General features: G+C 37.9%; 1 protein-coding gene across 1 annotated transcript in view; it reads left to right on the top strand.

Moving 5' to 3' along the window:
* The window catches only part of LOC131073394 (uncharacterized), a 90,699-nt gene that overhangs the window by 42,140 nt on the left and 22,541 nt on the right, over window positions 1-26,018 (top strand). The gene's annotated exons all lie outside the window — the stretch shown is intronic.

The following is a 26,018-nucleotide window of genomic DNA, read 5'->3' as shown; positions in this document are numbered from 1 at the left end:
TATGTGGTATAAAGATACCTATAAAGCTATTACCACAAGGCTACAAGCACTCTCAATTATGAAAAAAGTATGTTTTTTTTCTCTTATTTATACTAAGGTCCTTTTTTATACACAGTTTCCTTTGCTAACATAACTGTTTCCTAATGACCCTTAGGTAATTATGTGGTGTCTTTGGGCATTTAGATTTTGAAAGAACCTCAATTATAGATAGACATCATCTGTATGCTGAAAAAGAATTGGAGAAAATTTATTTAAAATGCATAGAGACTTGTTCCATTTTGTCTATCAACATGATATATATTGCAAAGCTATTGAGAACATCAACATTGAAAGTTTTTCCCTTATAAATTACATCAACAATATTAAATAGAGGTGAAAGAGGGCAGTATATGTGAATCCATTTTGTCCTTCATTTTAGGCTAGAACCATGCTAGAACTGGGGATGAGAGGATACACGTAAATTGTATTCTGATGGTAGGATGTTTTTTTGGAATTCCCTTTGAGATCCTTCTCTACATTCTATAGTTATCCTCTAAGAATTTGTCTTCTTGGCATTCAATATTTTTCCTAGTAGGAGATTTCTTTTTAACAATTTTTCTATGAGCCATTGTTTTTCGAAGTGTAGATTTCAACATGGATATAATGTTGGATACTTTACAACTCAAGTCACTCTCCAAAGTGATAATTTTGGCCCCTCAATTTTCAGCTGGAAGCAGAGATCATTTACTTATGTCTGTAACTTTGGAATCTCGCTAATATTTCGGAAGGATTTTTGAAGGTTACAAGTTGATTTCTCCTGTGGTTTGTTGGTCAAATTATCTTGTTCAAAAGTGGAGCAAGTGCATACTGATGTCTCATTCATACTGACGTCTCCTTCAATCATAGAGATATTTGTCATATGATTGAGAGAAATGCTTTTTGCTACTCCGTAACAAATCTCTCCAATAAGGACCTGACCCCTGGAATTGCATATTTGAAAACCACCTTTAGGGTTCATTCTACTGTGTTCTTGTCAGCAGATGTGTCTGCTCCATATAAATTTCAGGAATCACAATCCAAGAGGTCTCCCAATAAAAGCACTTTTTTAAAGTCAATCTTTTGCCTAACAATATGGATAAGAGATCAAGCTTCCATTTGGGGAATGAAATATCCAAGTAGGCTTGAAATTTAGATCACAAGCATCCTGAGGCCCTCCAGATTGTTCATGAAGTACATATGAAGCTGCCTTACTCCTTTGAGTGGAGCTGAACCCAAAAGTGTAAGTCGTTAGCATTACCAATTATGTCACAATTTGAATAGGGCCTTCAATTCCATGAATATGCTGAGAAAGAAGAAAAAGAATCTGCCACAATATAGTGTCTTTCACTGCTCTCATTGACCATTTTTCAGCAAGGACAACTCTTAGAGCTCTTACATCAGGGATTCCTAAACAGCTTAGTTCTCTTAGTTTCATGGAGATATTCCAATCCATCAAAGGAATACCATTAATCCCACCTTGCTCCAACTAAAGAAAGCCTATGAGAATCTTCTCCCACCATTTATATGCTATACGGAAGTAGAAAATGCAAAAGGATAGTAAATTGAAAATAATGATGTTTGCTGTACCCATACAAACTTTTTCGTATTAAGTTCTAAGCATAAAACTTGTTTGTCATTTGTAAGTTGTTTTTTGAGTCCCTTGTTGCAAGTAGTTTCCAACATTATCATTCTCAACTCTAGTTAGGATCCGTGCAAGACATGCAAGAGGAGGTTTTCAAGAACGTTAGGCAAGGTGGATGTGATAGCTAGGTATAAGGAAAAGCAATGAAGTCTAGAGGCAGACAAATGAATGATAGGGATTCCAAGGCATGATTTGATGAAGCAAAAGGCACCTAGGGGTTCTTTCAAGTTGGGGAAAGGCATACAAGTGATTTGGAGCTTGTCATCAAAGGAAAATAAGTCATGCTAAAGGCCAAAATCGTCTGAAAATAACTTTAGACATCTTGGACACATGCCTACAGGGTCTAGTGTCATATTGCAAGGGAAAAATCACTTAAGTCATAAAGTGTATGCGCTTTTCAATCTCCACAGGGAATAGATCACTTAAGTGACTTAAAAAACACTTTTTCACTCAAGCAACAAATGTTGATGAAGAATTAGAACGAAAGTACACCTTTTCACTTAAGTGACCAAAGTCAACCTCAAATTAGAATGAAAAAGTGACTTTTTGACATTTAAGTGAAAAATGGTGACTGAGATAATTTGTGTCAAAATGAAATTAGATCAAATGGTGATTCCAAGAAGCTTGGGCACTACTCTCAATACTTAAATGTCAAAATGTTAATGCACAACCATGAAAAAGTGACTTTCTACCTCTATTGGGTGTCAAGAATGACTTAAGCCTTAAGGTTAAGTTGTCAATGCAAAATTAGAACAAAAGTGCTCTAAATATCTTGGGTACCCCTTGAGACCTTGGATGTCAAAATATATGTCAAAAGTGCACTTGAGTGAAGAATGGCACCCCTAGTGACTTTAATGTCAAATTGTCAACTGAAAATTCTAACATAAATTGCAATGATGACCTTGAGCATGTTTGAGCATGTTGCTAGACTCAAGTTCACCAACTAATGATAACTATGGTTGAATGCTTTCTCACCCACCATAATTTCCCTTGATATGATGCTGGGAAATGCGCTCACATCAGCATCAACACAACTCCTTGCTATGTTTAGTGGGGTAGGAAAGATAGCCATTTTGAAAAATACAAAGAGGCTCTGGCACACCAATGGTATCACCTTGAAAGCTTAATTGCTCAACCACGATCCACGTTAGTTGGATCTTCGCTAGATAATAAAAGTTGATATTAGATGAGTTTAATTTGGTGAGATCTAGAGCCACAAAGATCATTCAAATGGACACAACTAGATAATTAATGTTCCAAAAGCTCAGGTACAGGAACGACTGAAGCAAGACACTCCTTGGTCGACATTGTAAGTTATTTTTTTGGCATACAAATCCTCAGGAACATTGGATGTAGTCCAACTTTAGATTCATTATAGCAAAGTATTATTTGTCCAAAACTTGGTGTGGACGTTGTTCAAACTTGGAATATTGGATTTATCAGAAATACCCAATGTCTGAGATTGCTAGTTACACTATTTTATGTTAGAGAATACTCCATGGTTCAATGGATTTCGAGAATCAAATCAAATACAAGTTGTTGTAGAAATGCTACAAAAGGCAGATTTTACACATAATGAAATATCATTTGAAGCTGTAATACCATATTGGTTTTTAGAGAGAGAGAGAGCGCAAAACAATAATTAATATAATTTGATATTTCATTCTACAAATCCATCGCTTAATACACTACACACTTATAGGAGTTTCGCTTCCTACACTATAGCATATGACACTCATAATAACTATGTGAGTTATTAGTTCAACTTGCTTTACCTGACACTAACATGAATTCCTAAAAGTTTTCACTAAGATACGTAATTATAGCTTCATATGCAATTAATTTTATTATTCAATTTACCAATTTGTATGTGTGTACTAGCTACTACCTTAACTTCAATTTTCATGTGTAACTATTGTTGATATTAGGTAATCAGATGTTAATCTAGTTACTTAAGTTATAAACAGATCGAGAATAATCAGAAATAATAATAAAAACACACAACACAAGACACAAGTACCCTCGGAAAACCTCCCTCTTGGAGGAAAAACCGAGCATGAAGGATTCAGATCAGATTCTTAATTATAAGCAGATTACGTGAATCAGATTACTTAACTGATTTGGTTGCCAATCTAGGGCAGACTGAACCTAGCATATGCAGCTGTAGTGTGTCTTCAGAGAGCAGAATATCGACATCAATTGAAGAGGGAGATCACTAAAGTATAGCGCACCACCTTGCCCAGCAAGTTGTCCAATGGATTCGCTCTCTAACATGCAGATTCGCTGACTGTTCTTGCATAAGGCTGATCGCACTTGATAAGGATGTTTGTTGTGAAGAATGAATCTTGTTAATATACAAGAATCATGTTCAAGTCTTCTAAGTCGGCCTTAACTAATTTCCTTTATTTTACATATTTTGCTTTGCACTTTGGTGCCCAATTTGGGGCCTACATAACTTGCAACTTGTCACACGTTTCCTGTTTGGGGCCCAGCCCTATGAAATGCTTAACCACACGTTACATTTGGGCCCAGCCCTATAAACATAAATTGCTTAATCCATACGTTACATTTGGGCCCAGCCCTATAAACGTAAATCGCTTAACCCATACGTTACATTTGGGCCCAGCCCTATAAACATAAATCGCTTAACCCATATGTTACATTTGGGCCCAGCCCTATAAACATAAATCGCTTAACCTTATTACAATAAGATAATATTTTAATTGCCAAAAGGCAACATTAAAATATGATCCAAACTAGCTAACCATTTCAACACTCCCTCTTAACTATGAATAATCAAGTTTCAAAGTGGCTACCACCATGGCTACTCCCATGGATGAAAGAACTCATCATGGAATTTCTTCCATGATACCCACCATACCTACTCGCAGAGGGTGGGATCACCATGCCTACTCGCAGAGGGTGGAATTTCTTCAATGATGCCCACCATACCTACTCGTAGAGGGTGGATCCACCATGCCTACTCGCTGAGGGTGGAACGAGGGCTTTCACTTCAAAATTCTCCCAGAGAAGAATGCATCACCACCATGCCTACTCGCAGAGGGTGGATCCACCATTACACAAAAGATGAGGCATCCTCCGAAGCTGAAAGAAACTGGCTCCCTCTAAGCTTGACAAGCTCCCTCTGAAGCTAATGATGTCAAGCTCCCTCCTTTTAGAAAAGGAAGTCTTCATTTGACCTTTGCTCCTTCTGAGATGTCCCTATGCCAACTTTTGCAGAGGAAGCAAGAGGGGTGGACCTGAATTTACAATCCCGAGCAAAATGACCGTACATGTCACACTTAAAGCACTGGATGTGAGATAAGTCCTCCTTCCTTTTCTTAGGGGCAGCATCTGAATCTGTGTCTCTATCCCATTTCCTTCCTTTTCTTAGGGGCAGCATCTGAATCTGTGTCTCTATCCCATTTCCTTCCTTTGCCTTTAACCATATGCGATGCAAGGACTTGATTGTCTACATCATAATGATCACGCTCAATTCCTCTTGCCATTAATCGTGACTCTTCTTGTATGCAATCTGCTCTCAAACGATCGAACTTGGGAAGATCTGGTCTTGCACTGATTCGTTGAATGTAAGCTTCCCAAGATGCTGGAAGACCATTGAGGGCAAGCATGGTCAAGTCACTGTCATCAACAACCCTCCCAATGAATGAGAGCTGATCTCTCAATTCAGAAATCCTCATGAAGTATGCTATGACGGATTCACCTTTCATCATCTTGATGTGATGAAGCTGTTGCTTCAAGGCTAGGGCACGACTGGTGTTGTTGATTTCGTACATCTCTTCCAATGTCTTGAACATTTCGCTGGCAGTCTTCTGCTTGGAGATGATAGGTACAATATGATCCTTCACGGAGTCAACCAGCATTCTCTGAGCTTGAAAATCTTTCTTCCTCCATGAAGTCTTTTCTTCTTGTGCTCCAGGTTCAATGGAAGATCTCTCCACAAAGTCTGCAAGATCACTTCCATTTAATGCAAGCATGATTTAGAATCTCCATGACGTGAAGTTGGATGCACCATCCAATCTATCTTCAACCCTGAGACAGTTCAACATTTCGAATGAAGTAGTAAGAGCAGAAATGGAAGGAGGAGGAACAACCACAATCAATCTGATTACCCCTAATTCGAACTTGGCTCTGATACCATGTTAATATTAGGTAATCAGATGTTAATCTAGTTACTTAAGTTATAAACAGATTGAGAATAATCAGAAATAATAATAAAAAACACACAACACAAGACACAAGTACCTTGAGAAAACCTCCCTCTTGGAGGAAAAACCGAGCACGAAGGATTCAGATCAGATTCTTAATTATAAGCAAATTACATGAATCAGATTACTTATCTGATTTGGTTGCCCATCTCGGGCAGACTGAACCTAGCATATGCAGCTGAAGTGTGTCTTCTGAGAGAGCAGAATATCGACATCAATTGGAGAGGGAGATCACTGAAGTATAGTGCACCACCTTGCCCAGCAAGTTGTCCAATGGATTCGCTCTATAACATGCAGATTCGCTGACTGTTCTTGCATAAGGCTGATCGCACTTGATAAGGATGTTTGTTGTGAAGAATGAATCTTGTTTATATACAAGAATCATGTTCAAGTCTTCTAAGTCGGCCTTAACTAATTTTCTTTATTTTACATATTTTGCTTTGCACTTTGGCGCCCAATTTGGGGCCTACATAACTTGCAACTTGTCACACGTTTCTTGTTTGGGGCCCAGCCCTATGAAATGCATAACCACACGTTACATTTGGGCCCAGTTTGTAAACATAAATTGCTTAATCCATACGTTACATTTGGGCCCAGCCCTATAAACATAAATCGCTTAACCTTATTACAATAAGATAATATTTTAATGGGCCCAGCCCTATAAACATAAATCGCTTAACCTTATTACAATAAGATAATATTTTAATTGTCACAAGGCAACATTAAAATATGATCCGAACTAGCTAACCATTTCAACACTCCCTCTTAGCTAGAGAGGATTCTATGAATAATGAAGTCTCAAAGTGGCTACCACCATGGCTACTCCCATGGATGAAAGAACTCATCATGGAATTTGTTCCATGATACCCACCATACCTACTCGTAGAGGGTGGGTCCACCATGCCTACTCGCAGAGGGTGGAACGAGGGCTTTCACCTCAAAATTCTCCCAGAGAAGAATGCATCACCACCATGCCTACTCGCAGAGGGTGGATCCACCATACCTACTCGTAGAGGGTGGAACAAAAAACTACTCTAAGCTTTTGACAAGCTCCCTTTGAAGCTAATGATGTCAAGCTCTCTCCTTTTAGAAAAGGAAGTCTTCATTTGACCTTTGCTCCTCTTGAGATGTCCCTATGCCAAATTTTGCAGAGGAAGCAAGAGGGGTGGACCTGAATTTGCAATCCCGAGCAAAATGACCATACATGTCACACTTAAAGCACTGGATGTGAGATAAGTCCTTTTTCCTTTTCTTAGGGGCAGCATTTGAATCTGTGTCTCTATCCTATTTCCTTCCTTTTCCTTTAACCATATGCGAAGCAAGGACTTGATTGTCTACATCATAATGATCACGTTCAATTCCTCTTGCCATCAATCGTGACTCTTCTTGTATGCAATCTGCTCTCAAACAATCGAACTTGGGAAGATTTGGTCTTGCACCGATTCCTTGAATGTAAGACTCCCAAGATGCCGGAAGACCATTGACGGCAAGCATGGTCAAGTCACTGTCATCAACAACCTTCCCAATTAATGAGAGTTGATCTCTCAAATCAGAAATCCTCATGAAGTATGCTATGACGGATTCACCTTTCATCATCTTGATGTGATGAAGCTGCTGCTTCAAGGCTAGGGCACGACTGGTGTTGTTGATTTCATACATCTCTTCCAATGTCTTGAACATTTCGCTGGCAGTCTTCTGCTTGGAGATGATAGGTACAATATGATCCTTCACGGAATCAACCAGCATTCTCTGAGCTTGAAAATCTTTCTTCCTCCATGAAGTCTTTTCTTCTTCTGCTTTAGGTTCAATGGAAGATCTGTCCACAAAGTCTGCAAGATCACTTCCATTTAGTGCAAGCATGATTCAGAATCTCCATGACGTGAAGTTGGATGCACCATCCAATCTATCTTCAACCCTGAGACAGTTCAACATTTCGAATGAAGTAGTAAGAGCAGAAATGGAAGGAAGAGGAACAACCACAATCAATCTGATTACCCCTAATTCGAACTTGGCTCTGATACCATGTTAATATTAGGTAATCAGATGTTAATCTAGTTACTTAAGTTATAAACAGATTGAGAATAATCAGAAATAATAATAAAAAACATACAACACAAGACACAAGTACCCTGTGAAAACCTCTCTCTTGGAGGAAAAACCGAGCATGGAGGATTCATATCGGATTCTTAATTATAAGCAAATTACATGAATCAGATTACTTATTTGATTTGGTTGCCAATATAGGGCAGACTGAACCTAGCATATGCAGCTGTAGTTTGTCTTCTGAGAGAGCAGAATATTGACATCAATTGAAGAGGGAGATCACTGAAGTATAGCGCACCACCTTGCCCAGCAAGTTGTCCAATGGATTCGCTCTCTAACATGCAGATTCGCTGACTGTTCTTGCATAAGGCTGATCACACTTGATAAGGATGTTTGCTGTGAAGAATGAATCTTGTTTATATACAAGAATCATGTTCAAGTCTTCTAAGTCGGCCTTAACTAATTTCTTTTATTTTACATATTTTGCTTTGCACTTTGGCGCCCAATTTGGGGCCTACATAACTTGCAACTTGTCACATGTTTCTTTTTTGGGGCCCAGCCCTATGAAATGCTTAACCACACGTTACATTTGGGCCCAGTTTGTAAACATAAATTGCTTAATCCATACGTTACATTTGGGCCCAGCCCTATAAACATAAATCGCTTAACCGATACGTTACATTTGGGCTTAGCCCCATAAACTTAAATCGCTTAACCCTATTACAATAAGATAATATTTTAATTGTCACAAGGCAACATTAAAATATGATCCGAACTAGCTAACCATTTCAACACTCCCTCTTAGCTAGAGAGGATTCTATGAATAATAAAGTCTCAAAGTTGCTACCACCATGGCTACAGCCATGGATGAAAGAACTCATCATGGAATTTGTTCCATGATACCCACCATACCTACTCGCACCACCATGCCTACTCGCAGAGGGTGGAATTTCTTCAATGATGCCCACCATACCTACTCGTAGAGGGTGCGTCCACCATGCCTACTCGCAGAGGGTGGAACGAGGGCTTTCACCTCCAAATTCTCCCAAAGAAGAATGCATCACCACCATGCCTACTCGGAGAGGGTGGATCCACCATACCTACTCGCAGAGGGTGGAACAAAAAACTATTACACAAAACATGAGGCTTCCTCTGAAGCTGAAAGAAACCGTCTCCCTCTAAGCTTGACAAGCTCCCTTTGAAGCTAATGATGTCAAGTTTCCTCCTCCTTTTAGAAAAGGAAGTTTTCATTTGACCTTTGCTCCTCCTGAGATGTCCCTATGCCAACTTTTGCAGAGGAAGCAAGAGGGGTGGACCTGAATTTGCAATCCCGAGCAAAATGACCATACATGTCACACTTAAAGCACTGGATGTGAGATAAGTCCTTCCTTTTCTTAGGGGCAGCATTTGAATCTGTGTCTCTATCCCATTTCCTTCCTTTTCCTTTAACCATATGCGAAGCAAGGACTTGATTGTCTACATCATAATGATCACGCTCAATTCCTCTTGCCATCAATCATGACTCTTCTTGTATGCAATCTGCTCTCAAACGATCGAACTTGGGAAGATCTGGTCTTGCACTGATTCCTTGAATGTAAGACTCCCAAGATGCCGAAAGACCATTGAGGGCAAGCATGGTCAAGTCACTGTCATCAACAACCTTCCCAATGGATGAGAGCTGATCTCTCAAATCAGAAATCCTCATGCAGTATGCTATGACGGATTCACCTTTCATCATCTTGATGTGATGAAGCTGCTGCTTCAAGGCTAGGGCACGGCTGGTGTTGTTGATTTCGTACATCTCTTCCAATGTCTTGAACATTTCTCTGGCAGTCTTCAGCTTGGAGATGATAGGTACAATATGATCCTTCATGGAGTCAACCAACATTCTTTGAGCTTGAAAATCTTTCTTCCTCCATGAAGTCTTTTCTTCTTCTGCCTCAGGTTTAATGGAAGATCTGTCCACAATGTCTGCAAGATCTGCAAGCATGGTTCGGAATCTCCATGACGTGAAGTTGGATGCACCATCCAGTCTATCTTCAACCCTGAGACAGTTCAACATTTCGAATGAAGTAGTAAGAGCAGAAATGGAAGGAGGAGGAACAACCACAATCAATCTGATTACCCCTAATTCGAACTTGACTCTGATACCATGTTGATATTAGGTAATCAGATGTTAATCTAGTTACTTAAGTTATAAACAGATTGAGAATAATCAGAAATAATAATAAAAAACACACAACACAAGACACAAGTACCTTGGGAAAACCTCCCTCTTGGAGGAAAAACCAAGCATGAAGGATTCAGATCAGATTCTTAATTATAAGCAAATTACATGAATCAAATTACTTATCTGATTTGGTTGCCAATCTAGGGCAGACCGAACCTAGCATATGCAGCTGTAGTGTGTCTTCTGAGAGAGCAGAATATTGACATCAATTGGAGAGGGAGATCACTGAAGTATAGCGCACCACCTTGCCCAGCAAGTTGTCCAATGGTTTCTTTCTCTAACATGCAGATTCGCTGACTGTTCTTGGATAAGGCTGATCGCACTTGATAAGGATGTTTGTTGTGAAGAATGAATCTTGTTTATATACAAGAATCATGTTCAAGTCTTCCAAGTCGGCCTTAACTAATTTCCTTTATTTTACATATTTTGCTTTGCACTTTGGCGCCCAATTTGGGGCCTACATAACTTGCAACTTGTCACACGTTTCTTGTTTGGGGCCCAGCCCTATGAAATGCTTAACCACACGTTACATTTGGGCCCAGCCCTATAAACATAAATTGCTTAATCCATACGTTACATTGGGGCCCAGCGCTATAAACACAAATCACTTAACCCATACGTTACATTTGGGCCCAGCCCTATAAACATAAATCGCTTAACCTTATTACAATAAGATAATATTTTAATTGCCACAAGGCAACATTAAAATATGATCCGAACTAGCTAATCATTTCAACAATTATCCTCTTGTAGTCTTTGATTTAAGCTAAGAATAAATGATCATGTTTTTGCTATCTTTAGATTAAAATTCTTACATCAGTCAAAAGTTCATGTCTTGCATGGAAGTGTGGATTCGCCTTGTGCCCTAGCCTGAATAGGTTTTGCTTTTAGTATGTGTATTTCCACATGCTCAAACTTATCTCTGCTAGTTCTAGGTTTTATTTTCCAGTTTGCTAAATAAACATATTATTTCTTTGAGTCTTTGTAAAAGGGAGCTTCTTTTACAAATTCTAATAAAGGTTACCTTACATGTTTTGTTTTGTGTTTTGTGTTGTATCTCAAGCTACAAATTAAAACACTAATAGTTTTTGGTATCCATAGTGGAGCATGAGGAAAAAATATAGCAATCCTTCTATTACAGTGAATGACCATTCATGTTCCTAAGACTCTTGTTTTATAACCTAAATTGAATTGGATTGAATAGGATCAAGAAGACATATTCAATAATTTTATGTGTAATATTGAGCTTTGGATCGTGAGAAAAATATTGCGCGATAGCGAGCTACTTCAACAATATTGAATGAAGAGGAAAGAAAACAAATTTTGTAGCTGGAAGAGTAATTCTACTTCCTCCAAATTGGAAGAAAAATTCTGGCGAGCAAAATTTATACATATTCAAGGTGTAAGAGAGGTGAGATAGATCCATACCACAAATTTCTGCTATCTCACAGTTTTAATTACTCTTTGCCTGCAAGAGGAGCTTTAACTTCATCTCCCACACAGCAAGTTAATCTTGATCTTGTTTTCAGCAAAGATCCACTCCAAACAATTGGTGGTAACAACAAGAAGAAGGGCAAGAATAATAAAAGGAACAAATCTGCTTCCTCCTCCTTTGCCTCAGGGAAATGACATTTTCTTCTCCTTGTGCTCTCTGCTGTCATCCTGATGATGGATCACAGAGTGTGATCCGGAACGTAGATGCAAAAAAAAACTCACACAATCAAATCCAGAAGCATTACAGATTGTCCCTTTGGTTCATATAGGACATCATGACCTTCCTTCTAGATCAAGAAAAGCATTTTTGAAATTCTTTGGTGATGGTAGCCAACACTGAGATGAAAATATTTTATTGTTTACAACAATGTGGGATTTTGAATGTTTCACATGAAGATATTGTATTTCCTTGTTTGTATGAACTTTGGTGGGAAATGCAGCTGATTGGTTCCACCATCTCTTCTTTGGCTCAATCACTGATTGTAATTCTGTGTGAAAATCTCCAATGCGCTTCAAGCTAGTTGAAGATGAACATATTCTATTTGCATAGTTCTTAAGTGCTAAGAAGGATGATAATGAGCCTATGAGGGAGTACATTGCAAGATTCAATTTTTTGGACTCTAGAATCAATTCTGCTTTGAAGCCAATTTCCTATGATTCTTCTAAGCTGTTTATACATGCTCAGCCTATGAGGGACTTCATTGGATGATTCAGTTGTTTGGTATCTAGAATCATGATACTTTCAAGATATCTCGTGAAAGTCTTTTAAGTAGTTTTCTGAATGCTCAGCCTATTAGGGATTTTATTGCAAGATTCAATTGTGTGGTCATAGAATCAATACTATTTTGAAGCTATCTCCTAGGATTTTTTTAAACTGTTTTACAAATATTCATTCACTAGATATTGCCTTCTTCTTCAGACAAGTCGAGCCACTAAATTAATAGATGCTCAAGAGCATGCATTTGGGTTGGAGGATAGATGATCACTACAAGGAAGATAAAGAAAGATTCTATCAGACCACTAGTTCAAAGTCCAGCAAATCCATTACTTCAAAGGGTGGTCAATGATGTTACAATTATGAAGAGACAATTGGCACAAAGTCGAAATTTCAGCCATATAATAGCAACAATAGACCATATTTGCCAGCTCCTCATACTAGGCCAGCAACTGAAGGACCTCCATCGGCAAATAATTATTGTACTTTCTATGATACAAATGCTCATAATGCAAGTACATGTCTAGAGATGCAAAGACATAAGTAGATTGTGGGATTTGTATTCTTTGAATCAGCAAGCTTGGGTATTGCTTATTGTCTATCAGACAAACTTGATGCAACTCTATGATGGGATATATTGAATACAAACTTGATTTTGGTTAGTGGTTTGCATGCTTATATGCTAAATGCTTTCATGTGTTAACATAAATAGCAAGCTAGGAATGAGCATGAAAAAGAAAAGAAGGAAGCAAAAGAGAATCTTTTTTTGGATGGAATTGCAAAGAGTGCAACAATATTCACTAGAAATGGCGATTTCTCTTGCTTTTCTCAAATTCTTTGAAATCGTTGAGGGGTTGTTGATTGAAGATGAACCTACTATCACATGTATGTTATATGATCTTTAAGGATGATGAGGTCACATGAGCATCCAAGGAGCAAAATTGTGTTCCAACCCTTTCTACTAAGCAAGAAGACATCAACTGCATCGAGGATGAATAATGAGTCAAATTGCTTTTTTTTTTTTTTCCATTTGGAGGGCTGTTGAAAGAATCCAAACCCACTTAGGTTGCTCAAGTGATATTTATTGAGGAGATGGAGAGTCTTATATAAGAGGTTGAAATTTTTCTTTAGAATCTGGCCCCATTGTTAGAGAAAAAAAAAATTCTTCTCTTTGATGCTGTTTCAACTTCAAATCGAACAACTTCCGTGCATGTTAATGAAACCACAAGCTCAACATAGTGTTGACGTGTATTTTGTACACTATCAAACACAGAATAAAATACCTAAAGGTACCTTATCCTCTCTTGAGTAAAGCCTCTCATTGCTGAAGATGTCGCGAAAAGGATCAATCAGGATGACTCCAAGGTTCTTGTATGTAGGGTCTCTACGTGTGGATAAGCTCTCTGTGGTATGATGTGATTTGCTGGAATCACAAGGGGACTTACATTCGATGATTGAACGTCTGATCTGCTTTGAATATTGCTGGAACACAGGCTCTTACTAGCTTTGATTTGAAAAAAGGAAAAAAGACGAGGGCGAGGAGAGAATCTAATCCTAATACTAAGGAATGTAGGAGCAATGATTGATCTTTGATGAAATTCTAACTAGGTCTTGTTTTGACATCGCAGGACCATCTCCACAAGGCTAGTGCGATCTTCGAAGGAAAGATTTATGATATTCAAATCATCACTGCAGGCATAGACACCATCAGGTTGATACATATCAATGAAGAAGCGACAATTGAAGTTAAGCTTAAGCTGAATGATTCCAGTTGACTACGCAAGGCAAGTCTGCAATCAACAAACTGCTAGTAGTATGGATATACGAATTCCACTCATCTAATAACATGAAATCAAATATGAGAAGTATAAAGACCATGCAAATTGTCGAATCGACTCATAAATTTCACCATTTCTTCAATGAAGTTACAAGTCTTTTACAACAACATCTTGGCAACAATCTTTGCCTTCTCTCTCTACTCTACTCTAATTGCTATTCTAATACTTCCAACTGCTTACTAACTGTTCTAACTCTCTCTAATTGCCTTTACAAAATGAAATGCCAGGGCTTATATAGTGCCCTCAATACAATTCGATGGCTTAGATCAATTCGAGATCAATGGCCAAGATTTTACAATGAAAACCCTAATTAGGGTTTGTTACAACCATTACATAACATTTAATGCTTGACCAATGATAAAATTGTATTGCTTGGACACATGTCCTCTCTAGAAAATTCGACCAATGAATAGCCGGGGTAGGTACATAGAAGTTTGTGCCACCTTCCATGAGTTAGGTACATTGAATCTGGAAATGCTGAGGTGGACCACACTGACTGGATGAGCGATGACTAGGATGCCACCTCGTCCGACACTTGTAACTTGGTAGATATTCAACTTGATGTTGTTGAGAAGCTAGCTTTAATTAATTCATCTGGAACTATCTGCTTCTTCAACGAACCCTTTGCTCTGACTTCTTGTGTCCTTGATTTGCAGGATGATGATGTACCTCGCCTTGGAATGCTGGATTGGAAGAGGTCGCCCTTATCTTGATGATGCTGGATCGAAGAAGGTCGTCCTTGTCAATGCTAGACTGGAGGAGGTCGCCCTTGTCCTTGCTTGATCGTCCTTGATGAGACCGTCCTTGATCTGGCTTGATTTTCCTTGAGAAGAGTCTTTCGACTTGTAGATCTTTCGAGCTTGGGAGTCGCCATCTTGATACCTACACAACATTTCACAATTAATAATATATCTTGAAATCTAAAAATTAAACTTTAAAAGGAAGATTCAAGATTTTAATTTAGGAAACCTCATGATAAATCTTGAGTTATCATTTCCTAATTTAGGATTTTCAAAGCAAAATTTAAATCTTCAAAAATGGTGCCAAGGTGATTACGCCATACCTCCACTTGGGAATTAATTCTAAAAAATGATGCAAAAATAGGAGAATTCGCTAGGCAAAATGTAGATCAAGACTCCCTTTAGCAAAATGCGCCCCCTTTAGCTTGGAAAAGAACTCCATCTTCCACTAGCCTCTTCAAGATCTGGAAATTCGCCTTCAAATGTCTTCAAAAATCTGGAAATTATCCTCCAATCTAGCAAGAAATACGCCTCTCCAATAGCCTTCAAGATGAATTTCGCCTTCCTTAGCTTCTGGATTTCGCTCCTCAAATTGCTCTCCAATTTCGCACTTGAAAGGATGATTGAATGATTTGAATTGTGAAACAACACCTCCAATATATAGAGCGCTCACCTTCTACATCTCCCATAGGCCGACTTGGTGAAAATAGGCCAAAATAAACAAAAATTAATAAAAGAATAAGGCCGACTTAATTAAGCAATAAAAAGGATAACTCAAGCGCTCTTCTTTTAACTTTAATTTAATAATAATTAATTTCGAAATGCCTCAATTAATTAAAAAAACAATTTTCCAAGGCTCCAAAATTAATTATTAAATGTTATGCGCCTTTCATTAAATGCCAATTTAATTAAAATTTTTTAAAATATTTCGAAGTTTTGGGCGAACTTGGCATCTAGTGCGATTTGCTAAAATAAGGCAAAAAAATAATGAATTTTGATAACTTTCGCTCTGGTCCCTTGGATAGGGACAGGAGCGCCTTAGCTAATTGCCCTTAAAATTTGTGGTTCTCGCAACTCCATTCCACCTTGAAGCACTTTAAGTATCATTCCAAACTTGTGCCTTGACCTGGATTCGTCCCAATTTGGGGAGGAAGGCTTGCTAATGTGTTTTTCGCTCTGGTCCCTTGGTGAGGGACAGGAGCACCTAGGCAACTTGGGTTGATTCTCTCCTTTGTAGGCCACTCAAGTTATATTCAACGAATAAAACACACTTCCCTTGACCTCTTCAAATCGCGAAATCACTTAAATCTTGCAAGGATAATGCAAATTTGGAATTCAAGCTCCGGTCCTTCAGTGAGGGACGGGAGCACTTTTTCATTTTTAAGCCAATTCGTCCTTTGCTAGTCTTCCAAATTATCTTCAATGGATGAATCTTGCCCTCTTTCATTCATTTCAATCACGCAACTTGCCTTGCCTTTGCAAGAAATTTGTATTTTTAGAAAAGAGGGACGGTCCTTCAGTGAGGGATGGGAGCACTTTTGGAAAAGTGGGACGGTCCTTCAGTGAGGGACGAGAGCACTTTTGACATCTTGGCGTACCCTTTTGTTCTTTAAATCTCTCAATTGCGTCCAAGGCATAAAACATCCTTCGTCCTTCCCATCGAAGTCAAGTTTTGCCATAAAATATCAAACAAATAGGAGAAACTTGAAAAAGTGGCACGGTCCTTCAGTGAGGGACGGGAGCACTTTTTGTCATTTGGGTTGATTTACTCCTTTGTAGACTGCTTAAATTATATTCAATGGACAAAACATGCCCTCCTTGATCTCTTCCAATCATAAAATTGTCCTGATCCTGCAAGAACAGTGCAAATTTGAAAATCAAGCTCCGGTCCTTCAGTGAGGGACAGGAGCGATTTTTGTCCTCAAGGCCAAATCACTACAATTTTCATCTCAAATTTCCTTTGCTAGGGAAGATTTCACCTTACTTCATACTATGAATAAAAGTTAATGTCCAAAAAAGGTCTAAAATTGTGCATATAAAGAAAAGCGCTCTGGTCCTTCAGTGAGGGACAGGAGCGAATTTGACCTTCTAGGCAAAAAACTTCATCATTTCATTGTCTTGTCTCGATGCTCTATCATGCTCATTTCGTCCTTCATTGTGTCTTTGATGTTTCAATTTGACCAAACAAGGTCAGGAATGACTCAAATAAGCCATTTCGCCCTGGACCCTTGGTGAGGGACAGGAGCGATTCGTCTTGGTCACTTGGAGAGGGACAGGAGCGAAATTCGCTCTGGATCCTCAGTGAAGGAGAGGAGCGAAATTTGACTTTTCGAACTCTCTATCAGGATAATTTTTATGGAATATAACATTTAAGTATAAGTCTTTCTTATACTTTAAGTTATATTCCATATATACTTTCAGGATGTTTGAGAGTGGTTTCAGACCTCCAGGAGTTATATTGCAAAATCTAGTTTTTTGAGGTTTTTCAGTTTCCAGACTTAGTCAAATTTCAGGATCAGGACATTCCAGACTTGCCAAATTTCAGGATCAGGACTTTCAGACTTAGCCAAATTTCAGGATCAGGACATTCAGACTTAGCCAAAATTTCAGGATCAGGACATCACTCAAGCCGGACTTGCTTATCCATGTGATCCCCTGGGCGACACTCAAAATGCAAAGGCTAACTAACAAAACCCTAAAAGACCAAAAAACAAACCCTAAAAAGCAAAAAAAAAACATGGGTCCCCATTTGCAATGGGGCGATGTGTGAAAACGTCACAACACATAGGTCGACTCATCACCCAATACAAACTAATTACACAAGTGATCCACATGATCCATTGTAACTACTAAAGGGATGTGTCCTACTTGTTGGCATCTCTTTCACCCCATAATTGATGATATAATATGCCTAGGTATATAACGACAATATAAATGCTACTTTGCTTATTGTGATAACAAATCTCAATTAAATGCAACACAACAAGATAGCAATAGCCATAGCTTAACTACAAGATTTAATAATTTGGCCTTTGCAATTTCCAAAATTATGCAGTGGTTGGGGAATGCAATATTGATTACTTCATATTTCTTGTATGATAAAATACAATATAGGTGCAATGCAGAAAAGTCCTAAAGCAGTTCTGAACATGATAATGCAATTTATAATTTAAAAGACTGAGTATGCAAAGATGGCAATGATATGATATAAAATAAATGCACCCTATTAGTGTAGGACTCCTTAGAAACATGATCCTATAAGGAACGTGTATTGACTGCTAATCAGTTTCCTATAATTTTGAGGATTGTGTAGCAGTGTGAAGAGAGGAAAGTGATGCTATCTATGGAAGATGGATTGCAACTCCTTGATCATCTTCTATTGGTGAGCCAAAAGTAATGTTTGCAATGTGGTGTAGTTATGGAAGAGGGGTATGCAAAATTAAGGTATAAGCCTTGCATATGATTGTTGTGAAAACTGTTGTAGATGAGCAATGGGACAATAGATCTTTAGCAATGGTGAGATTAAGTGATAATATCTACATATTGTAGTTTTTATGAGGTTTTTGGGATGCTTGTAAATGTGACATTAAAGGAGAGGGACGATGTGTCATCCATGTTATAACCCTATTATTTAGGGACTGAATGGGTGTACATATTGAAAATATTTGGTTAACCTATCTTATGACACAATGGACGAATGCCAATGGCATCATTGTGATTGCAAAAAAATCAACAATGTAAATGAGTTGCTCAAGGATAGGGGTACACATCACCATATCCTAATCCTATTTTTTGTTGGATCCAATAGGCAAAACACACTATTATAGTTTTTGTGGGATTCTCATAATATTGCTCTTTGTGGGATGCTAAAGGATATGAAGGACATGTCACCACATCATAATACTAATATTTAGGGACCTAATCGGTTAAACTCTAAGTTGCCAATATAGGTACGAGAATAGGTATGGGTATGAGAACTAGGTATGGGTACGAGAACTAGGTACGTGGGTATGGGCAATTGTTGTAAAACTAAATACATTTGATAGTTGGGTATGGGTACAAAATTTTAAGAAATATACAAAGTTGTAAAACTAAATACATTTGATAGTTTGATACTTCATCATTGATCAATGCCAAATGCCAAAATGGTAGTGATATAGATAAATATTAAATGCGAATTGATAATTAAATATTTAATATTTATCTTTATCAGTTGACATTCTTTAGTGATAATTTTAGTTGTCTAAGTTCTTGATTCTAGTCTCCACTCCTAGATCTCCTCATTGTAGTCAAATTTCTTATATGACAAGAGGTCCCACTAACTAGTGGGGGTTTGGGAGTGGAGACCCTAATGGGTTTGAGGGGCAACAATGTAAAGCTGCCCAAGGTGTTAGATGTAAGAAAAACCCAACGATAGAAGGGGTGCTAGGAAACATTTCATTTCCCTACGAACTAGAAGTGGAGGTTTAGAGGCTATGCCCATGCAAATTTTTTTTAGAAAAAATGAGGAAAGCGAGAGTGAAGAGAGCAAAATGATCTTTTCATTGGGTGAAATGATGCTTTTAGGGGCATTTAGGGTTTTTGGTTGCAAAAAAGGGGTAAGTTGTCCCTTTTTGTTACCTTTTGGTACTCAAACACCTTTGGGTATGCTCAAGTGCTCAAGTATGCCTCTTATGTACCTTGGGCAAAACTAGGTGCTCGGGTATGCACCCAAGGCATACCTGTACCTAGACATACTTGGTATGGGTCTAGGATGCCTTAAGGGCATACTTGGTAACTTAGGTTAAAAGCAAAAAAACTAGTCACCAAACTTACCTTAGGATCTAAAGGATGAGCAAGTGGCATTACTATGTGTTTGTAGAAAATTTGTAGCATATATGGGATGCTATGGGATATGAGTATGTGTCACCACGTAAAATTGTGATAGGGACTTTACAATCAAGATATGGGAGGAGGCATAAATTGCCTCAATATCATCTTTCATGGATCGCTTGTGGATATATGCCATGCACACAATCAACTCAAGAGGTTAAGAAAAAGGTGAAATTTCTTGTAGCATATGAGGTAGAAGAAAGTAGAGAAGAAGATGCGGCAATTACAAAACTAGGTATGAGTTCTATAGGGTCATAGGGAGATATAGTGAGCTTTTCTTCTTCCATTAGGCTATAGATACATGGATTAAACAATGTGGGTAGCTATAATTCTAGTTTTTTCTTTCTTGTAATACTCTTAGTGTGCAAGCTTCACTGGAAGATATTGTGGAATAAGGAAATATAGCATGATATGGAGTTGGCATGTGCCAAATTTTGGTACTAGAACAACATTTTATTTAATGTTGCTAGAAGTTCTTCTTAGGAGTAGTTGGTCATTTCATTGATTGTGGTGGGTAAGAGGTTTAAAGCCCCAAGTTGTCAAGAGTTGAATGTCCCTTTTTCGTAGGATACATTCCAATCACAAATCAATTAGTAGAGGAACAAAAACTAACTGGGTTGCAACATTTTATTTGATGAGTGGATAGATGGCATGGAGACAACGCTAATTAACTTTTTAGTGGCTTCAAGAAGATAGTTAGGCTTTTTGAAGTTAGTTGATGTCTACAATGAAATAAAAAATGCCAAGACCTTGTGCAACTTGGTGGATAAAATGGTGGAGGTAGAAGTGGGAGATGTTATCTAGAGAGTAATAGATAGTGCTTTTGTGTATGTTGGGGGTTTTAGATATTTATAGGCGAGGCACCCTAAGTTGTTGTGTAGCACTTGTGTCGCCCAATACGTTGGCTTTCTCCTTAAGGACATAGGAAAACTAAATTGGGTGAAGAAAGTGGAGGAAGGTGTAAGGAATGTCACAACATACTTCTACATCCACACGAGTCCTAAATCTCACGAGACATTGGAAAGATGCTTTTGTGTTCAAGAGTCACATTTTGCCACTAATTTCATCACCTTATAGAGTATGGCAGCCATGTTGCCTAATCTTAGTGCATGTTTGTGAGTGAAAGGTGGACATGTCCTTATTATAGGAAGGCTAAAACGAAGAGGGTTAGGAAAACCATTTTTTATGATACATTTGCTAAGGGCATGGAGAAGATTTTCAAGTTAAGTTTTTAATCATAAAATTCTTATTAATTTTTTTTTTTTTTTTTTACAATGATACAATTTGTTGATTTTGTAAAATAATGATATTTTAATTTGCTGTTTTAAAAAAATAAAATGATTTAGTTTAATTTTCTAATTTTATTACCACTGCTTTGTTATAGGTGTAAGAATTGTTGGTTAAGGTCTTACAATTGACGAATGGAGATGGAAATTTCAAGGGGTATCTATATGAGGCCATTGGTAGGGCCAAAAGGACTATTCGATATGTGTATGGGTCAACTAAAAACAAATATGAACTCATATGATGCATTGTTGATTGAAGGTGGAATTGACAACTCTACCAACATATTCATGCTGCTACTTACTATTTGAACCCTAAGTTTTTTTACGCTTCATTCAAACCAGATGAGGAGGTTAAGCTTGGCCTCAACATGTGTATTGAGAGTTTGATTTTTGATGAGAATCTTTCTGACTTTGTATGACAAATTACAAATTTATAAGTGGTTGGAGGGGAAATTGTTTTCCTCACCTTTTATGCATTCATAGGAGAGCCATTTTGCAACCAAGTAAAAAATCATATACGTTTAAGTTTAGTTTATTGTTTACTTTAACTTTTAAGCATGTCTAAATCCTTATAGAGTTATAAATATTGTCATTTCAAATTTGTGGCAGGAAGATTTTGGTTTAACAATACGCAATCTTCAAAAGCTTGCTTTTGTATTTTTTCTTAGCCTTGTAGCACCTTTGATTGTGAGTGCAATTGAAATATTTGAGACTATTCACAAAAGTAACTGCTACTGGTCAACTCAAAAGCACTTGAATGACCTTGTATTTGTGTACAAAACAATCTTCTATTACATGCAAAGGAGGTAGAGGGATAGGAGACACATTGTCAGCTTGACCTTGATTACATCAATCCATAGTTAAATTGGGTTGCTGAGGATCTGGATCCAATGTTTAATGCTGACGAGATAGCTCATTTGGAGAGTGAGGCAGCCAAATGCCATTAAGGGCAAGTTCATTGCATCCACAACATTATCCTATGCCTAATGCTCTTGTTGAGGATGATGTAGCTGACCATCCAATTTGAGGACACCCACATAACAACAAAATTTTGAGCTTTAGTTGTAGAATAAATTTATGATTTGTAATTTTTATTTATATTGAAACTTGAAGTTGATATGTATTGAACTTGTTTGCAGGTCTATGATATGTAATAAACTCTAATTTCGATCTATATATATGAAAGAAATTAGCAATATTTTTTTATAAATTCAGTAATATGTATCTTTAAAGAATATTTTTTATGAATTGATATATTTTTTAATGTTTGAAATGTTTGTTGAGTCCCAAGTAGTTAAAATTTTTGTGTCCACCAAGTTATTGCTAAGTCCAATTTTTTCAACTATGATTTTTACAACCTTCTTCACTCAACTCAATGTCATGGACGTGGAAGATCATAAGTTCCTAAAACAAGCCTTTAAATAACTTCATCTGAAATCAACTTAGATCACGAGCTAATATTAATAAATGGATTCGCTTTTGTCTTCTTGATTTGGAAAGTTTTGCTCATTTCTTCTTTGGAACTGTCCTTGCTTCCACCTCTTTTTCTTCCTTCATTGATGCCATGGACGTATTGGAGTCCTTTTTTGTGGTTCTTAGGATGCAAGTCATCAAGGTTTTTTGGCTTGTAGTCTAGAGGATAAACTACAATATACTTAATTAAGGACTTTTGGCTTGCTAGAGATGACATGTCTTCATATGTGTGATTGGAGACTACAAAAATTCAAGCTTGTAATGCAACATGTTTGCTACCCTAGCAAACATGTCACTATAAAGATAGGACAGTATGGATTGCATTTGCAAATCCAAAGAGACAATGGAGGAGGCACTTCTCTAAAATATGTGATTGAACCATAGTTCCATGGAGTTTCTTAATGGGGGACACTGGAATGGGTTTCAGGGATGGGGTCCAAGAGCCTAAATTAGGGGTTGGCGGGGGGACTACAATGGAGCGACGGTTGGGGTGGGGCGGCGGGCAGCGCTGATATACAAATTGAGCTGAATTGATATTTTAAAGGCAAAATCTGCTATATAACATCTCTGTGAGTGGCCCATGAAAGGCAAACTAGTTTTCACAAAGTTAAAGGTTACAATCAGTATGTAATGGCATGTCCCATATAGTGGTCCCCAATAGAGGTGTTAAAGGTGGTCGTGCTGTGGGGGGATGTTTCCCCCAAGTTCCCAAGTCTTGGAAACGTCCCCGTATAGGGGATGTGGGTCATTTTTTGGGGCAGGGATGTGTCTCCATGGAACAATGGATTGACACAAATATTGTTGATGTCAAATATGGTTTGATTGAATTATATTGTGAGTATGCAAATTTTGTATAAGACAAGAGTTGCTAAAAAATAAACACCCCCAAAAAACTTTTATTTTGAAAATTGACTTCCTTGAGTCTGAATACAATCTGAACTTTACTTTTTGAATTGCTCTCTCAAAACTTCTTCTGCTTGGTACGATACACTTATAAAGAACTGATAAAAGAACAATTAAAACAAACCTAAAATAAGTCGCTTGCATGTGGTCTTCAATTGGGTGATTGAATCTAAATATAAACTAAAAATAAGGCAAATAAATCAACAGATGATGCTTACTAAAAATAGCATTTGATTTTCTTCTGTAACAACATTTAATTAATAAATAAAAATCTAAACTTAAACTGTTCAAAAAATCATGGTTTAAACAGGAATGCCTATTATTAGTTGTACCTAAAATTCCACAAACTAAATATCTTAAGCAACAACTATCATTATCTTCATCAACATCTGATATCATTTGAAACAATATCTATCGTCTTTGTCAACAAAGTGTCATCTTCAATGGCAACTAAAACATCAACAACATTAGTAAGTTGACATTATTTTACTTTGAGTATATTTATCTTGCTTAGGTGGACATTATTTTAATATTCTAAGATAAGTTTACTCTCTTTCCCAATTTTCTCTAGGTAGTCTTTTGGGAAAATCATCCTCTCTTTGACATTATTTTACCTTGAGTATATTCATCTTGCTTAGGTGGATATATATATATATATATATATATATATATATATATATATGAATATGATGAAAGTTTTAAGTTTTTATTAATAATCGAAATAAAGTTCATAGTTACGTAAAAGTGGCTTTACCATAGATGATCAATTCCCTATCTACACCTCTAAAAACAACTTATACAAAATTTCTGCTATGTCTATTTCGTGCAAATAGTTACAAATTTACATCCTTACATACAATTCTACTTGTTGTGAGGTATTCACACATCGCCCCATTGTAAATGGGGACCCCCACTTTTATGCTTTCTAGGCTAGTTGTCTTGGCTTAGTTGGTTGTTGTCGAGTCTTCGCTATTAACCTTTTGTTTGTAGTTGCTCAGGAGCTGATCAAGTCTCTCTCTTAAGGATGGAGTGAGGTTCAACACTTCCTTTGCCCAGCCAAGGCATAATCCCTTCCACTTCTCCCAGTCCTATCAATGGGTGTCCAAACCCGATCACTCCCATCTCCATTTCTCACCTTTGCCATCACCACATTCTCATATCTTCCACCTCCCCTTTCATTTCCATTTTCCCTCACTCCCTCTCATCTCCCTCCACTTCCTTTACTTATCTATACCTTCATCCTCACCTACACCTCCAACTTCCATTTACCACACCTCCTACCTCCCTACCTTACCTTTTACCTCCTTATTCCCCTAAGCTTACCTTCTATCCTACCCCATCTCCTACACTAACCACACTCCCTTTCCACCCTACCACACCCCTTGCCCTTCTACCTACCATCACAAAAGTTTGCACCCTTGCTGAGCTATCAACTTAGCAACCTTGTGAAACATGGAAACAACCTCGAAGTGTGGGACCTTGTGCAAGGGGGTTGAATCTCCAAAGAAGGCCGACATCCTTCTCAATCCAGGTGTAGGTGTTGAACCAACTCAACACTTCAAAACTTAATCCTAAGCCTGTCCTAACAACTTGCTGAGGTAAAGGGAAGAGAGAATTGCTTAAAATAAAAGGAGGTGATGCACCAAGAAGAGATTGTTCCTCTCCCTACCTGAAATGACACAAAGAATCAATTGAAATACCCAGGAGATGCACAAACTTCAGTTGTATGCCCCAATGCATGTATGGAGGTTAGAGTTCGCTGAATGCCAAAAGAGGAAAAGGTTTCCCACAAGTCACACTCAGAAATAAGTTAACACAATATATATGAGAAAAGAGCCACAAAACATACACCTATGATGAAGGTAAGGAAACATAGACAACATACATAAGTTTGAAGGAAGGCAAGAATGGTGATTTCAATTCATTATAAGGCCAATAACCAAACTTACAGTTGCATAAATGCAAGATAAATACAAGAGAAGTGGGAGAGCATAGAATAGCTCAAGCCAGCAAGGAGAGAACCCTTTGCAACGAGGCTTAACAACCTTTATATAGAAAAATGGTTACAAGAGTGATCATGACCCTTGTGTGTCAGTCTGAGAGTGCAGGGAAGTGCATGCACTTGACTTCTGTACATGCAAGCAACCTTGCCATACCCTGAAAAGGCAACCCCGAGAAGGGTGGATTGACTGACCTTCCAAAGTCAGAGCATGCAGACATGACATAAGTCAGCATAACAAGCATGGCCCCGTACCTCTCTTGATGGAAATCCTGCCAAAACGTTAAATGCACCCCTGTAGCTCCACAAAAGAAGGTGCACAAGTCACAAAAGTCGTTAGAGCATTTAAAGCTTTGAGTGTTGATCACGCCACCCGAAAGTGTCGCCAGCCGGAAAGAAGTCCGAGGACTTTGGAAACTCGGGTTCCTGAAGTGGGGAAGATAAGGAAAGAACTTCGGAACCTCAGGGTTCTGGGAAGGAGAAAAGAGAGCAGCAGGGAACTTTGGGACCTCAAGGTGCCGGAGAATTGAAAAAGG

The sequence above is a fragment of the Cryptomeria japonica genome, chromosome 10 (assembly GCF_030272615.1).
Source record: "Cryptomeria japonica chromosome 10, Sugi_1.0, whole genome shotgun sequence".
Lineage (NCBI taxonomy): Eukaryota > Viridiplantae > Streptophyta > Pinopsida > Cupressales > Cupressaceae > Cryptomeria > Cryptomeria japonica.
This window is presented reverse-complemented; position numbering and strand designations above follow the sequence as displayed.